General features: G+C 37.2%; 1 protein-coding gene across 1 annotated transcript in view; it reads right to left on the reverse strand.

Moving 5' to 3' along the window:
- LOC128644543 (3-hydroxyisobutyryl-CoA hydrolase, mitochondrial-like) overlaps positions 1-18,472 on the reverse strand; it is a 215,400-nt gene that overhangs the window by 187,539 nt on the left and 9,389 nt on the right. The window lies entirely within an intron of this gene.

An 18,472-nucleotide genomic window follows, 5' to 3' on the forward strand; every position in this document is an offset into this window, starting at 1 on the left:
GATGGTGATCTATCCACCACGTCAGAGAGTGTCGTACATTGGGATTTAAGGATATTAATTGTGATATCTTTGTATAATCCCTGCACCATTGGTTCAGCATACAAAGCTGTAGAGGTCTCATGTGAAAATGAGCAAAGGGGATTGCGTCCGATGCTGCAGTCATGAGACCTAAAACTTCCATGCACAAAGCCACTGAAGGGAATGACTGAGACTGAAGGTGCCGGCAGGCTGCAACCAATTTTAAACGTCTCTTGTCTGTTAGAGACAGAGTCATGGACACTGAATCTATCTGGAAGCCTAAAAAGGTGACCCTTGTATGAGGAATCAAGAAACTTTTTTGGTAAATTGATCCTCCAACCATGTTTCCGAAGAGACAACACTAGTTGATTTGTGTGAGATTCTGCAGAACGTAAAGACTGAGCTAGTACCAAGATATCGCCCAAATAAGGAAACACCGCAATACCCTGTTCTCTGGTTACAGAGAGTAGGGCACCTAGAACCTTTGAAAAGATTCTTGGAGCTGTTCCTAGGCCAAATGGAAGAGCAACAAATTGGTAATGCTTGTCTAGAAAAGAGAATCTTAGAAACTGATAATGTTCTGGATGAATCGGAATATCAAGGTATGCATCCTGCAAGTCTATTGTGGACATATAATGTCCTCCCTGAACAAAAAGGCAGAATAGTCCTTATAGTCACCATCTTGAAAGTTGGTACCCTTACATAACGATTCAAAATTTTCAGATCCAGGACTGGTCTGAATACATTTTCCTTCTTTGGGACAATGAATAGATTTGAATAAAACCCCAAACCTTGTTCCTGAAAAGGAACTGGCATGATTACCCCTGAAGACTCCAGGTCTGAAACACACTTCAGGAAAGCCTGAGCTTTTACTGGATTTGCTGGGATATGAGAGAGAAAAAATCTTCACAGGAGGTCTTACTCTGAATCCTATTCGATACCCTTGAAAGACAATGCTCTGAATCCACCTTCATGCGGACTTAGGGGCTGACTTTGGTTTCTTAAATGGCTTGGATTTATTCCAATTTGAGGAAGGCTTCCAATTGGAAACAGATTCCTTGGGGGAAGGATTAAGTTTTTGTTCCTTATTTTGACGAAAGGAACAAAAACGGTTAGAAGCCTTAGATTTACCCTTAGGTTTTTTTATCCTGAGGCAGAAAAACTCCCTTTCCCCCAGTGACAGTTGAAATAATAGAATCCAACTGAGAACCAAATAAATTGTTACCTTGAAAAGAAAGAGATAGTAATCTAGATTTAGATGTCATATTAGCATTCCAAGATTTAAGCCACAAAGCTCTTCTAGCTAATATAGCTAAAGACATGGATCTAACATCAATGTTGATAATATAAAAAATGGCATCACAAATAAAATGATTAGCATATTGCAGTAAGCGAATAATGCTAGATATGTCAGAATCCAATTCTTGTTGCGCTAAATTCTCCAACCAGAAAGTTGATGCAGCCGCAAAATCAGCCAAAGAAATTGCAGGTCTGAGAAGATGGCCTGAATATAAATAGGCCTTCCTTAGATAAGATTCAAGCTTCCTATCTAAAGGATCCTTAAAGGAAGTACTATCTTCCATAGGAATAGTGGTACGTTTAGCAAGAGTAGAAATAGCCCCATCAACTTTGGGGATTTTTTCCCAAAACTCTATAGAATTTGCTGGTAAAGGATACAATTTTTTAAACCTTGAAGAAGGAATAAAATAAGTACCTGGCTTATTCCATTCCTTAGAAATCATATCAGAAATAACCTCAGGAAAAGGAAAAACCCCTGGAGAAACCACAGGAGGTTTAAAAACAGCATTTAAACGTTAATTAGACTGAACGTCAAGAGGACTGGTTACCTCAATATCCAAATTAACACTTCTTTTAATAAAGAACGCATATACTCTATTTTAAATAAATAAGTAGATTTGTCAGTGTCAATGGCTGAGGAAGGATCTTCTGTATCAGATAGATCCTCATCAGAAGAGGATAAATTATTATGTTGTTGGTCATTTGAAATTTCATCAACTGAATGAGAAGTTTTAAAAGACCTTTAACGTTTATTAAAAGGTGGAAATGCAGACAAAGCCTTCTGGATAGAATCAGAAACAATTTTTTTAAAATTCAGAGGTATATCATGTACATTAGAAGTTGAAGGAACTGCAACTGGCAATGTACTATTACTGATGGACACACTATCTGCATGTAAAAGTTTATCATAACAACTATTACAAATGACATTCGGCGAAATAATTTCCACAATCTTACAACAAATGCACTTAGCTTTGGTAGAACCGATGTCAGGCAGCAATGTTCCAGCAGAAACTTCTGAGGCAGGATCAGATTGAGACATCTTGAAAAAACTAAAAGAAAATACAACATATAAAGCAAAATTATCAATTTCCTTATATGACAGTTTCAGGAATGGGAAAAAATGCAAATAGCATAGCCCTCTGATAAAGAAAAAGGCAAGAGGCAAACATCAATGGGGTATTGCAATAATGAAAAAGTTTGGCTCCAAGTATGACGCACAACGTAACTGAAAACTTTTTCGGCGCCAATAATAACCGGAAATGACACACTCGCGTCACTAATGACGCAACCGTGTGTAAGGCTTCGGCGTCAACTATGACGCCGGAAATGACGAATTTGCGTCATAGACTTATTTTTCACGAAAAAAAATTCTTGCGACAAGAATGACGCAATAAAGTTTAGCATTTGACGCACCCGCGGGCCTAATACCGCCCGCAATTTGCAAGAAGTAGTCAATTGAAAAAAAAGACTAAACCCCAGGTAAGAAAAAAATTTCTTAAAAAAATGTTTATATTCCCCAAATATGAAACTGACAGTCTGCAGAAGGAAATACATGAACCTGACTCATCGCAAATTTAAGTACAATACATATATTTAGAACTTTATATAAATGCATAAAGTGCCAAACCATAGCTGAGGTGTCATAAGTAATAAAAAAAATACTTACCAAAAGACACCCATCCACATATAGCAGATAGCCAAACCAGTACTGAAACAGTTATCAGTAGAGGTAATGGTAAATTGAGAGTATATCGTCGATCTGAAAAGGGAGGTAGGAGATGAATCTCTACAACCGATAACAGAGAACCTATGAAATAGACCCCTGTTAGGGAAATCATCGTATTCAATAAGTGATACTACCTTCACGCCCCTCTGACATTCGCTGTACTCTGAGAGGAATCGGGCTTCAACAATGCTGAGAAGCGCATATCAACGTAGAAATCTTAGCACAAACTTACTTCACCACCTCCATAGGAGGCAAAGTTTGTAAAATTGAATTGTGGGAGTGGTGAGGGGTGTATTTATAGGCATTTTGAGGTTTGGGAAACTTTGCCCCTCCTGGTAGGATTGTATATCCCATACGTCATTAGCTCATGGACTCTTGCCACTTACATGAAAGAAAGTATATGTGTACCTTTTTTGTTTTTAATCCATCTGTGAAAAAGTTAAATTAGTGCATATAATAATGCTTCTTTTACAATGTTATGCCGGCCCACATGGATGAACTCTTTTTTTTTTTTTAAATGACAATTCCAGTGAACATCCAATCAACATGTGTGTCAGTTGACAATCTTGAAGTCCAGCCCCTTTAAAGACCTTAGAAAGTCTATGTTGAGAATGGGTGGGACTGCTCTATACATTACAGCCCGGCCAAAAGAGGAAATTAAGGGGGGCAGAGGAACAGACAATACCAATTAGGATAATAAACCTTTAATTATAAAATATATATACACTATAAAAAAATAATTATGAGGTTTTACTTGCAAACAAATGTATTTTTTATTGCAAAATTCTTATAGTCTGAAATTTACCATCACTTTAAGTCAATATTTTTCTTCATCACTGTTTTTTGTGGGGTTTTTTTATTAATAAAGTGTGAGGTCTGATTTTAGTTATATCTCCCTCTTCCATACAACTAGACTAACATACTTGATCATAAATGCCTGGCTATGGTTGGCCCTTAGACTCTATAAATCTTTCTGACTATGCTAGTACAAGTGCCAAAAGAATGAATATTCTTATAATATATCTCCTCTTGATATTTCTATGTTCTTTTAGTTCAATACCAATTTTGTTTTGTTTTTATATATTTGAACACTTGACAAGTTAGTGTTCTTTAAGTTGTCTATAGTCATCTTTATATTGTGTGACCCAAAAGAGGTCTTTATCACTAAAGGGTCCAAGAGTGGCCGATTTGAACAGCTAAAGAGTCCTTTATGTCATATGACATAACGTGTTCTATATTCAGAGGCGTAACCAGAAACCACAGGGCCCAGGTGCAAGAATCTAAGAAGGCCCGCCCCCACCCCCCAAAAAATGTGAATTTGACACATATCTTTTTTTCCCAACATTTAACACAGAAATGTTGTTGTGAATTTAGTACACCACTTGTAATCTAGTCCATAGACAGGCATATAGCTGGACATACAGACACATACAGCTGGACATAAAGACAGACATAGACACATACAGCTGGACATACAGACATATACAGCTGGACATAAAGACAGACATAGACACATACAGCTGGACATACAGACATATACAGCTGGACATAAAGACAGACATACATACACATACAACTGAACATAAAGACAGACATACAGACACATACAGCTGGACATAAAGACAGACATACAGACACACACAGCTGGACATAAAGGCAGACATACAGACACACACAGCTGGACATAAAGACAGACATACAGACACACACAGCTGGACATAGAGACACATACAACTGGACATACAGACACATACAGCTGGACAAGCACTCCTAAGAAGAAAGAAGCCAAACTGTCTCATCACTTTGGTTAACAAAATAGACTACAAACTTTTCAGCACTGTACATTGAGCCATAATGTCACTGGGTTGGATGTGGGTGAATGAATATTACCAAATTTGGAGTTGAAATTAATCTTTAATTCAATTCTGCTTATACTGTGTTTGGCACTATAAAGACATAATATTCATTTAACAGCTTATTCCCCTATTCATATATCAACTGTCATTTTTCTTATCAAAATGTAACCCACCTACAGAAACCTACCAAGCACAACCTTTGCTTTGACTAAAAGGGGCTACATTATTCTACTTGAACTGGAAACATATACCCTGAATAGTAGGATGGCTTGGTAAAGTTGTAAGCCAATTACTTTTATAGAACAATGTCAACAGGACAATAATAACAACAAGAAATACACACACATACATGCAATTGCTCACTTGCTTGCAAAAAATCTCAGCAAAATTAGCATCTACTGTATTCATAAAATATATCTGTCTATTCCCCACAGTTTTCTCACCATTGCACATCAGTTTAGTTAGGATAACTTATAATACATATATTTTACAAAGGAAAAGACATACAACAGTTTTCAGAAATAGCAATACCACTCAATGAAACTATAACAAACAGACATGCTTAACGAGTATATCAAATTTACAGTGGAATAAATATGTTTACTTGCAAGAAGTGTTAATCATAAAGACATACAACTAACCACACACACAAACATTGGAAATATATATTTATACACCATAAACAAGAACATGTTTTTAAAGGCATTGTGTAAAATCACAGAATATTTAATACACACTCAAAGGCATCTGAGCAGTGATGTGTGTCATTTACTGCATAAAACACACTTAGTAGAATACATAAATATGTCACCATTAGAGAGGACTTACTGAAGATAAGTTAGCACTTATGATCACTACACTAGACATCATTCCATATAGCTTTCTTCTCCTGGAATAACTAACCCTGACATGTTATCTCAAGTTGCATCACCCTCCATGACTATACCTGATATATACAATATGCAACCCTCTCCATTTCTCACCATGAAACATTATCTTATATCCCACCCCTGTCAAGTGCTGACACTGATGCATCATCTCATGTCACATCTTTTTCCCTGACCCATTATCCTATGTCCATGTTCTGCTGACTACAAATAAGACCAACCAGACCACCCCTTTTCAAGAGCCAGTCGATGCTGCAGTAAACTTCCTACACCCAACATATACTTATACCCAACTTCTGGCTTCCTGTGTCTATCTATACATAACGCATATATTCTGGTGCGCACGTTACCTATATCGGTGCACAATAAATGTATATATTTATTTAGTAGGCCCCCCCCAAAGCCGAGAAGACTCGTGTTCTGAATCAGACTAATGAACAGTTAAAGTATACTGCTGGTATCCACCTCACCATGAAATAAAAACCCATAAGAAAACAGCCCTCGCACAACCTGTACGCACATTGACCGGCACTTGACAGCACCTAGCTCCACCCTCAATGCTTTCTGATAGCGGTAACTCTGCCACTCTGGCGCTCATCCTCTATGAAGAGACTACCGTGCTACTGCTTGCCTGAGCTGCTGCCTGACTCCCTCAGCCGCTGGCTGCTTCTTCCCTCTCTCATATTCTTCCCGCGTGGCTGCGTGCATAGGATGCTGGGACTGGGAGCGACTCACTCTGGGAGGAAGTGATGAGTTTAGTGTCAGCCACCAGGGGGGAGCTCGCACGCAGTGTCACATGAGGCCCCTGTTCCTCCCATCCCCAGCCGGTGTTCTATCAGATTCTGCTCCTTTGTCAGAATCTGCTCCCTCTGAGTGTGCATGATCTGTATGACATAATTGCACTACACATATGTTAATTAGGAATGTGTGGAATGCACTAATGATTATCATTGGCGAAAGGGTTTCCGGTTACGGCGTCTGATCACGCTGTGACGTAGGTGCGCATGGAAGAGCAGAGGCGGCAGTGTACGACCGAGCACGCCAGCTACATGCGGAGAGGAGAGTGGTAAAAGCCCTAAACAGCAATTTTAGAACTGCCGATTGCCACTACGCCTCGGGCTCCTCACGGCCAGCATATACAGCAAACTCGGAGGCAAGAAGGAAGCAGCCTGGGACTGGCTGAAGCACGCACACCTACTCTTGTCCACGGCCTCAAGATCTCTTGGCAGGGGTAACCAGTCTGAGGTACAACCGGAGCAATTCGGAAGGGAGGCCGCACAAGCTAGCTAACATCATAGCTTGGACCGGTAAAACCTAACATAGGCCTAATAATGTCTATTGGCCACAGACAAATCAGTTACTATATGCAACGCACTTAAGGAGTATAAGTGAACTTTCTGGTTTTTTTTGGTCTAAGCAGTCTGGCATAGTTTCCCGGTATATGTACTTATAGTTATAGGTATATCAAGTCTGGCTGACCTGGGAGGGTGAAGAGAGTCCAATGGGCCATAAGTAGCAAAGAAGTAAAGTGCTATAGTCCGACGGAGGCTAATAAGCTGCTAGGTATGCCATCAATTCACAGAGTAAGTCCCTCTTAGAAGCTGCCAGTGAAGCTACCTGTCTTTGCCGGCTCTGTGTCAATTATCCTTCTCATATTGGTAACACACGGCGGAGGAGCAGGGCCAGTCGTCAGTCTGGAGGTATAGGGGAGGGTGAAGAGAAGCAAACTTAAAGGGGGATATATGGAAAAGAGTATGCTGCACGCAATACCTCCCCTTGGTGATAAATCTTGGTCGTAGTCTCTCACCCTATCCCCAGTGAAGCAGCCCTGGGTAAAATGGTAATCCACCTTGCATAGAACTGGGGTAGTTGAAGCTAAGAGGAGTGTCCTGGTCTGTTGGGAGGGTGAAGAAAACTCATTATCTGGTTCCTAGTATTAAAAAACTCTGGTCGTTTGTTGAAGGACAAAGTAAAATCAAGGGAACTGTGTTTTGGCCTGTATATTTCTGGCACAACGTTATATCATAAAAATTGAGTCTTGGTGGACCTTGTGTGGTTGTATTTGAAAATCAGGAAGTCCCTCACAGACCTTATACCTCACTGTTGTTTATAGTGAATGGACTCTTGGTCACAAGGACTTGAATGCTGATACATATATATGGTTATATCAAATATAAGGCAGATCTGTCTAGCTAGTTGATAATATAACAGTTCATTGTTTGTATGGCAAGCTGCAATGGTGATTGAGGATAAGGGCTGATCATCTAATATACATAAAACTGTCTCAGATTTTTTGTCTTTGGCACATGCACTAATTGCACTAATCGCATATAAGGCAGAGTGAATCTCACTCACATATAACTTTTGCATTTTTTTTTTTTCTTTTTCTTTTTTTCTTTTCTTCTTTTCTCGACTTCTCTTTTTTTTTTTCTTTTTTTTTTCTATTATAATATATTCTGTATGGTTTTTTGAATTGCACAAAGTCAAAGTCATTTTGGCTATTTTTATTTATTTATTTTAGGTCATTTAGATCTTAGGGGAATATAGCTTATCCTAGGACACAAAGATCTCAGGGGTATATTATGGTATGTTGCACAGCTTAGAATATAGTCACGTTTTTTTTCATTTTTCGTAGTCAAAGTAGTTACACTTTTATGGTACACATATGGAGAAATTTGTACACACAGTGAAAGCTAAATCGCCAGTTATGGCTCCTAAAAAAGACAAAAAAAGCAAAGCTAGTCTTTTGCAGGATAGTATATTGGAAGAGGGCAGCAGTGCTAAAATGGACACAGATTCACAGGCATTGATAAAAGCTATATGCGTGGCATTGTCCCCACAATTTGACCAACTGCGCCAATATGTACTTACACTTACAAATGAAATACATGAATTCAATAGCAGAACAGAAGCTGCTGAACTGCGCATCTCAGATATTGAGGACAGGTTGAATATAGTTGAACAAGATACAAGTCAGCATAAAACATCACTAGAAAAACTGCAGGACAAGGTTGATGACCTTGAGGATAGAGCCAGAAGGAATAACCTGAGACTGGTTGGGGTTCCAGAAACATCAGAATACAGTGACTTAAAAAAATTTATCGTAGAGAAATTACCCCTCCTGCTAGATTTACCAGACCCCACACGACAGATAGTGATTGAGAGAGTGCACAGACTAGGGCAGTTAAGAACTAAAGCTGATGGTGCGCAGATACCAAGACAAGTGATAATGAAACTGTTAAATTTCCAAGATAAAGTAGATCTGTTGAATGCCTATCGCAAAAAGAAGGAAGTTTTTTTAGAAGGTGCTAAACTATTAATGTTTCAGGACTATTCGGTTGAAACAACAAATAGGCGGAAGGCCATGGCCCCTCTATGCACACGCATTATTAAAAAAGGTTTTGAAGCATTTTTATTATATCCAGCCAGGATAAAGGTCCGTAAAAATAACACCTGGCTTATGTTAAATACATATCAAGAAGTTAATACGTTTTTAGAGGAGAATGCTTAAGAATTTGTGTTGGCTCTTTAAGAAGATGAAAGAACCAATTTCTATAACAGTGATGATGCATATAATTGATGAGGTTTTTAAGTTTAAGTGTTGGGGGGGTCCTTTTTTTTCTCTTACCCCCCCCCCCATCTTTCTCTCTCTTTTTCTTTTTTTTTTTTTCTGCTCTTTCCCCTTTCCCCCTTTTTCCTTCCACTCCTTTTTCTTTCTCCTTTTTGCCTCCCTCGCATGTTTTTCCCTTGCCCCCCCCCTCCTCCAATAGTAAAGTTGCAAGAGGTTTATGGGACATCTATTATATTATGGAGCATAAAGTTAAAAGGGACTTAAAGTTTTTTAAATCAATAGAATGACAGAGATGGTAAACATTAATCTGATATCTTGGAATATCAGAGGCATAACAAACCCAATCAAAAGAAAAATGGTCATAAAAAACCTTAAAAAACTTAAATGCAATATAGCATTTTTACAGGAAACGTATGTAACCCAAAAGGAAGTAAATAAACTGAAAACAGATTGGGTGGGTGAAGTCATTGCTTCAGTTGGAACTACCAGAAAATGTGGGGTGGCTATTTTGCTACATAAAAACCTAAACTATAAGATTGCCCAATTAGAAATAGATACAGAGGGACGGTTCATTATTATGCAGATAAAGATAAAGGATCAAGTGTATATATTGTGCAATATTTATGGACCTAACAATCAAAGCCCAGATTTTTGGGAAAAAATAAAAACTAAATTGACACCATACATAGAAAGCAATCTGATAGTGGCAGGAGATTTCAACCTAGTCTCTCAACTTCCATTAGACAGATGGCCGTTTAAAGTGAGAGATCTAGGCCGAGAGAAATGTAATATCACTCGTTTTCGAAAATTTAGAAACACGTTAAATTTAAAGGATGTGTGGAGGATTCAGAATCCAGAGTCAAAAGCGTATACATGCAAATCTAACACATATAAATCATTATCACGGATAGATTATATATTAATAAATGAAAGGCTTGTCGGGATTGCTGAGGCAGATATAAGTTCAATTATTATATCAGACCATGCTCCAATTTCTCTATCCTTATCAATAGGTTCTGCGAGTAGAAATAGCCCCTCATACCTTTTCCCAAAACACTTATACTCTAATCTTAAATTTCAGAATTGGTTAATAGAGGCCTGGAAAAAGTATGAATCCCCGAATAAGAATTCAGTTAAAAGCCCTGAGACATACTGGGAAGCCTCGAAGGCGGTACTACGCGGTGAAATAAAGGCATATTTACATAAGATATGGAAAAAAAACCAGCTCCGGGAGGGACAATTAACAAATCAGTGATCAAATGCATATAACACATATTTACATACAGCTTCGCCATCTAATTGGCAGAACTATGCTAAAGTAAAAAAAGAAAGAGACATATTCCTCCAACAAAAAGCTGCCTACACGGTGGTTAGGTCTAATGCAAGGTTATATAAGTTTGGAGGAAAGATTGGTAAAAATTTAGCTAATTTAGTTAAACAAAATCGGGGCTCTAATTCCATATCTGCAATATCAGTCAATGGCAGTCGCTTAACACAGTCTAAGGACATAAGCAAAAAATTTTTAGAATATTATACCCAAATTTTTTTATCTAAGGAAATCAATGTGGATAATAAAAAAGCTTTTTGGGATACATGCAGGCTCCCGACATTGGATGAGGAAGCAAGCAAATCACTGTGCGAACCAATTAATAAAGATGAAGTCACTCAGGCAATTAAAAGTAGCAAGTTAAATAAGGCCTCAGGGCCGGACACTTTTCCGGCAGAATTTTATAAAATACTCACACAGCAAATAACGGAACCTTTATGTGACCTATATAATGCATATTACCTGCAAGGACATCCTATCTCGGGTAATTTCAGTGCCTCCCTAATAGTGCTAATTTTAAAGAAGGGCAAGGATGCAGAAAAATTAGATTCATATCGCCCTATATCCCTGCTCAATGCCGATTATAAACTATTAACAAGCATCTTAGCAGCTAGATTACAAAAAATTCTGGATAAACTTATCCACCCAGACCAAACTGGTTTCTTAAAGGGCAGATCCCTATTTTCAAATCTAAGGAAACTATTATTAACAACAGAATATTATAACATTAGGAAGAAATCATATGAGGCTGATAGGGAAGACAAGGTTATCATTGCTCTCGATGCCGAAAAGGCTTTTGATTCCATTGGTTGGGATCACTTATTTACCACAGTGGAACAGTTTGGAATGAGAGGTGCCTTTCTGTCTTTTATACAAGCACTATATCAGAATCCAAAATCTGCCCTAATTGTGAATGGCAGACTCTCTGGGGGCTTTGCCCTTTAAGGAGGTTAAAATGGTTAAATATCTAGGAATTAATGTCACAAACTGCCCGGAAGAGTGGTATCGAGCTAATATCGATGGCGTCATTAAGAAAATCCTAGAGGATATCTCTAGATGGACATCATTTACATTAACACTAGCCGCCAAAATAAATCTCATAAAAATGATCGCACTTCCCAAACTTCTGTATATAATGCAGAATATCCCACTGTTCCTACGTAAAGGAGATATAAATATGTTAAACTCGGCTTTTAGGAGATTTTTATGGGGAAAAACAAAGCACAAAATGTCGTTAAAAAGACTATCTCAATCCAAGGAAAACGCAGGCTTTGCCCTTCCCTCAATATATAATTATAATTTGGCCTGCTTGATGAAGATAGTACCAGATTGGTTATTAGACATGGGTCAGCTAACGCCTCTGGATGTAGAAGCTGGCCTTCTTAAACCGTATAGCCTAAAAGCCCTAATACATATGAGGCAAAAAGATTGGCCTCCTTTACTTAAAGTGATGTACACTTTTAGAAATCCTATCATAGCCTGGCAAAAATTATGCACGGCGGTAGGTGTCAATTTCCAGATGTTCTAGATATCTACCAATCCAGAATAACCCACTCTTCCCCGCAGGTTCTGATACCGAAATTTTTAAGAGATGGAAGGTAGGGGGCTTAGTCTATTTTGCACAATGTATTGATGAAGATAGACAAGTTATTCATTCATTCGGCTCCTTAAAAGAAAAATATAATCTCCCTAACCGCGATATGTTCGGCTATTTTCAAATCAGGCATTTTCTCAACACTATAGCACTTGCAGATTTTTACATAAATTGGGAAATTCTAACTAAAGCTTTGTCACGCCGTCAGCTTGGCAGAGCTTCTATATCTCATTGGTATAATCTATTATTGAGTAAAGAAGGTGTCTATGGCATGGAACGGCTCCATGAGAGATGGTCATTAGACATCCCGCAATTGGTGCTTAAGACAATCCAAGAAAGTATTGATAGGGCTTGGTCAGCGACGCCTCTGTTATCTTGGCGTGAATCTCATCTTAGATTAATTAATAGGACCTATATCACCCCAGAGAAGTTAGGGAAGTGGAATAATACGCAAAGATATGAATGTACACGCTGTCACTACCTAAATGCCAACTTGATCCACTGCATCTGGGCATGTCCCAAAGTCAAACAGTTCTGGGCAAAAGTCTCATTTTGGCTTTCAAAAACTCTAAAGCTTAAAATTTCTCTGAAGATGGAGGAAATCATCTTTCTAAGGCAATACGATGAAAGGGCGGGAAACATAAAATTTGTTAATTTTACAATCTTAACCGCTAGAAACATTATTTTTTCCTCCTGGAAATCTAATAGAGGCCCTATGCTCACCTCTTTTCTGAACATGTTAGACTCCAAATTAATTTATGAACAATATGAGACGCAGATATTGCCAAATTTTTCAGGAAATGGGGAGAATATATTCTCTCCAATACGCTGGAAGTTCAAAGAAGTCTCATTGCTCCCTTCAAACACTCTGAATGGATTCAGAATGCTGTATTGAGAGGGGAATTCAGTAGTGATGTAATCACTTAACCTTTGATGGTCCCGGCCTCTTGGAGAGGGGGGGGGGAGGGGGAATTCAACCTAAGTTTCCCTTATTTTTATTTTTTTTTATTTTATTTTTTTCTCTCTCTCCTTCCTTCTTCCTTTTCCCAGTCCTTGCTCTTCTTTTCTCTTTTTCTGTATTATTCCTTTTTCGGTACACTATACCTATTTTGGGTTATTGTTTGTTTAAAAAGAAGAAAATGTTTTGAGGCACAGGTTTCTCAATTTCTACTCCAAGAAGTATTATTGGATTAGGTTGCAGAACTCGGTAAAAGCATTTTGTACTCTCTATTAGTTATAAGTAGCTGTATATAACACTAATCACGAAATATGTTCGCCTTTCATTGTATTACCTGATCGACTTATTTGTGTAACCTGACCCTCTTTTCAATCAATAAATAAAATTTAAAAAAAAAAAAGGAATGTATGGAATGCGATTATGTCAATCAGCAACATGCGCACTCAGGGGGAGCAGATTCTGACAAGGAAGTTATGTTGGATCTTGCTGCCTCTACGAAATGCGCGCATGCGCTGTTGAAATGTAATACTGTCAAACAAATTAAAAGTGCATAATATATATATATATATATATATATATATATATATATATATATATATACACACACACATATATACATACAGGACACAGTTCAATCACTTGTCATGGTGATGAATAATACGACAATGAAAGCACATCATCACATTTTTCATTACTGTGAGAAGTGATTGAACTTTGCCCTGTATATATGTGTGTGTGTATATATATATATATATATATATATATATATATATATATATATATATATATATATATATATATATATATATATATATATATATATATATATATATATATATAGAAATGAAGAAGCGAGTAGCCAATGTCTAAAAATAAAAGTTCCAATTTTAATGGTCAATTCTAAAAAGTATAACAGGATTCAAATAGAAAGGTCTGACATGTTTCGGCCAATGGCCTTAATCTTAGACAGTGATTCTATGTGGAAAACCGCCAACATTTAAAAGCAGTACTTGAACCCTATTGGTTATTTAGGAAAAGGTAATCAATCAGAAACAGTTGTGATTACACAAATTGATGCAGAGGATACAAATAGAAACAAAAAATTAAATAAGTTAGTAAATTCATCTTAGGTACAATATAACAAATTTCTAACATATAAACATTGTGAATTAAATTAATCAGATAATCTGTTTGCACAATACTCTATACTTTTAGTACACAGTTATTATTGAAATATATAACTTCATAAATGAAAGAAAGAGAAACCAAATTAGGTTAATTGCAAACAGCAGGATATACATAATTAAAGAATATTACATTTATATGTAAAATAAAAATATATATATATTTTGGCCATATATATATGCATGTATGTTCAATAGTGTGCTATGTAATAAGAGAGCGTGGTCTCAAGCAATGGAGTACTACAACGCTCCTGCGCACAGGTACACAAATGCATATAGTGACCCATTGATATGCCCTAATTTTAGCTATTATTGGTAAGTAATATATATATATGTATAGGGAGACCTAAGTATAAATGAATTACTAAATTACAATTTATAATTTATAATTTATTAATTTGTTGATTATTTGAGATGGCGAAAGTGTTGGAAAAAAGGGGGGGAGGGGGGAAAATACATAAAGATTATTCCCAAAAATTTATAACATCATGAACAGAGTTATACCCCATTGGAATACGTGTTTCCAATGTAAAGATCCAAAAAGCTTCTTGTTTCAACAGAGCTTTATTAATATCACCACCTCTAGGGGCTACTTTGACTTGCTCAATGACTTTCCATTTGAAAGTAGTGTTACTACTGTTATGCCTTTGAATAAAGTGTTTAGCCATGTCTGAGCATGGATCTGACCGTTTTATATCTGAAAAATGTTGCCTAATGCGTTCTCTGACCTCTCTTGTGGTACAACCCACATATTGTTTATTTGTGCATGTGCACCAAATCAGGTATACTACATTTTTGGATCTGCAATTTACACATCCATTAACTTTGTATGTTTTATTGGTGACAGCAGATGAAAAATCATTTCCCTTGTGTATGAAGCTGCATGGAATGCAAGCACTATACCCACATTTATACATCCCCTTGGAATTTAACCAGGAGTTGGAACTGGATGGTTTAGTGGGCAATACACTTGGCGCAATCTGATTACCTATAGTCACACCTCTCCTATAGGAGAATTTGCACCCTTTTTCTAAAGTTGTTGTTAAGCCTTCATCTGCTTGAAGCATAGGCATGTGTCTACGTATAATTTTGCAAATCTCTTTGTAGTCCGAGGAGTACTGTGTGACAAACGTCACTTGATCAACCGACTCCTTTTTTGTTTTTGATATATCTTTAAGCAAAATGCTTCTGTCTATAGAGTCAACCTCTAATCTTGCCTTATTGACGGTTGTCTTGCTGTAACCTCTTTGCGAGAGTCTTTTAGTAAGATCTTTACTCTGAGTGGCATAATCCGATTTCTCTGAACAGTTTCGTTTGACTCTGATAAATTGTCCTTTGGCAATTGCATAAGGAACTTTGGGTGGGTGGTTGCTCTTACCATGCAAGAGTGTGTTACCAGATATTGGTTTTCTGTATATCTGTGATTTGACTTTATTCGTGTTAGGTGCAATACTGAGTTCAACATCTAGAAAATTGATTTTCATTTGATTAGTTTCAAAGGTGAATTGTAGATCCCAATCATTACCATTTAGGAATTCAACAAAATTCTCAACAGTGGTGGTGCTGCCCTTCCAAACCAGAAGTAGATCATCAATATAGCGATGATAACTCTTAATGCAATAAGTGTATGGATTAGCATCTCCATAAATCATATGGAGCTCAAACCATCCCATCACCAAATTGGCGTATGAGGGCGCAAATTTCGCCCCCATCGCAGTACCTTTTAACTGTAAATAAAACAAATCATCAAATTTGAGTCAAAAGATATTGCAGAATTTCTAAAAAGAATGCTATAAATTCCTCAGTGTAGTTAGACCTTCGTTCAAGAAAGAATTTTATAGCTAACTTGCCCATGGTGTGTGGGATGGACGAGTAGAGTGCTACAACGTCAATGGTAAGCCAGGTGTAATTGTCTTCCCATGTGAAATCATCAAAAATCTGAAGCACATGCTTAGTGTCTTTAAGGAAACTAGATAAGGAAAAGACTATAGGCTGTAAAATGCTATCTAGCCATTCAGACAGAGGCTCACAAAGTGAGCCTATGCCTGACACTATAGGTCTACCTTTGACGTTGATGATACTTTTATGGACTTTGGGCAGCACATGTATGATAGGGGTAACAGGGTTATCCACTACAAGAAACTCAAAAGTTTTTACATCAATATGGCCATTCTCAAGGCCATCATCAAGAAGAGATATTAATTCTTTCTTGAAACTCTGCACCGGATTACATGGTAAAACACGATAGTCATTTGGATTAGTAATTTGTCTCATAATCTCACCCTTATAGGACTTAATGTCCCAAACCATCCCAAGCCTCATACAATCTTACACTTTGCCAACAAATGAATCCAGCTAACAACTAACTTTGTCCTGAACTCTCTTTTGTTTTTTTCTATATATATATATATATATATATACACACACACACAGACACATATATACAGGGCAAAGTTCAATCCCCAGAGTGGCAGACCTCTAGGATGTTGCGACCCTGTCCATATTTAATTACTATTGTTGTTTTCTATATGCCACCTATATACAAAAATGTGTTCCTACTCTCTTAAGCATAATTGTTGTTGACATATAATATTGTTTTTGTCTTATTATACATCTGTTAGTATTACTTATTCAACATGATACTTCTCATGATTTACTGGTTTAATAATTATTCTGTCTTACTGAGGTGACAACTATGATGTTCTGCCTATTATTGCTACTGACAAAACGTGTAATATTGCCTTCTCGTATTGTGTTATTTGATAACCTCAATAAAAAAATACTTAATATGCTCTCATTATTATTTCACAAGCCTAACCTTTCCACATATCTGTCCTTGAGTGCCTCAATAGAGGGAATCAGATTCGAATCTACAACACAATCATAGTTTTGCTAACACAATGACCGTGACTAGCTACTGGAAGAAGTCAGAACTCACTTCTTCAAATAAGGCAAGTGGCTGTTGATAACTGAAGCAAACATGATGTTAATGCAGTCAAAGCAAGCGTGCACTCAACTAATATGTTGATTTTTTGCTAAACTGCTGAAAATTCTTGTAATTTCTTTTAAGCACATAGGAGTTCCACTGTTAAGCATACCAGCATCACAGCCTGCCTTCAAAACCATACAGAACAAATTCAAATAACTCCCTCTATAAGACAATCCATTCTAACATGTGCAAAAATGAAAAACAGAAAATAGTTAAAGAGAAATTTAAAAGAAATACTTTTCAGGAGCAATAGAGTATTTATGAATTCTGTATATTGGGTCGAAGTGCAGGTAAAAAAAATCCTGGATGCTCTGGATCACCCACAGCCAGTCACACAAGACACCTTATTATATATTATTATATCATTTGAGACTTCTTTACAATAACAAAACAGAGATGTAAATATTTTACAATTATAAACACTCAGAAATTCTTTTGAACAATTGTTTCCTTCGAAAAAAAGTCTGATTAGATAAAATGTAAAATAAGATCAGAGCTCTCCACAAACAAATGTTTTCAGCTAGGTGGCATTATGACGTAGCTGGGTAAAGCTGAATGGCAATAGTTTGTGCCATCAAACATTGAACATGATTAATATTATATAATTTTAGCTTAATATCGGCTTCAATTTTAGCCAAGTGGTCAGTAAATTCAGCCGAATGGTGTGCCCATTAAGAGCCAGATTAAGAGTGTAGCTCAAAATTGCGCTTCCGTGAGAGCGATATTTGCACTCCACCCAGTAATACCAGTGTACAAAAATGTGCGCTGGTATTACAAGTTAAGTGCGATGCAAACGTGACCCCGTGTTTGCATTGACTGGAAGCTTAGAGCAGAGAACCTAGAGTCGCAAAGGGGGTAAGTCTATCAGCGATGGGCAGATTTTTTATATATATATGTAATATGATAGTCAAATAGATCTCGGTAAGCATCCAACAGAGAGAGAATAATAGGATAGGCAAGTGGATCTCTATAGGCATTCCAGAGGTTGGTATAACACACATTTTGTTGCTTCAGTGTTGCCATCGATTAGAGAGAATAGCTAGTTCTCAGTTTGAAGCCA

The sequence above is a fragment of the Bombina bombina genome, unplaced genomic scaffold (assembly GCF_027579735.1).
Source record: "Bombina bombina isolate aBomBom1 unplaced genomic scaffold, aBomBom1.pri scaffold_575, whole genome shotgun sequence".
NCBI classification, from domain to species: domain Eukaryota; kingdom Metazoa; phylum Chordata; class Amphibia; order Anura; family Bombinatoridae; genus Bombina; species Bombina bombina.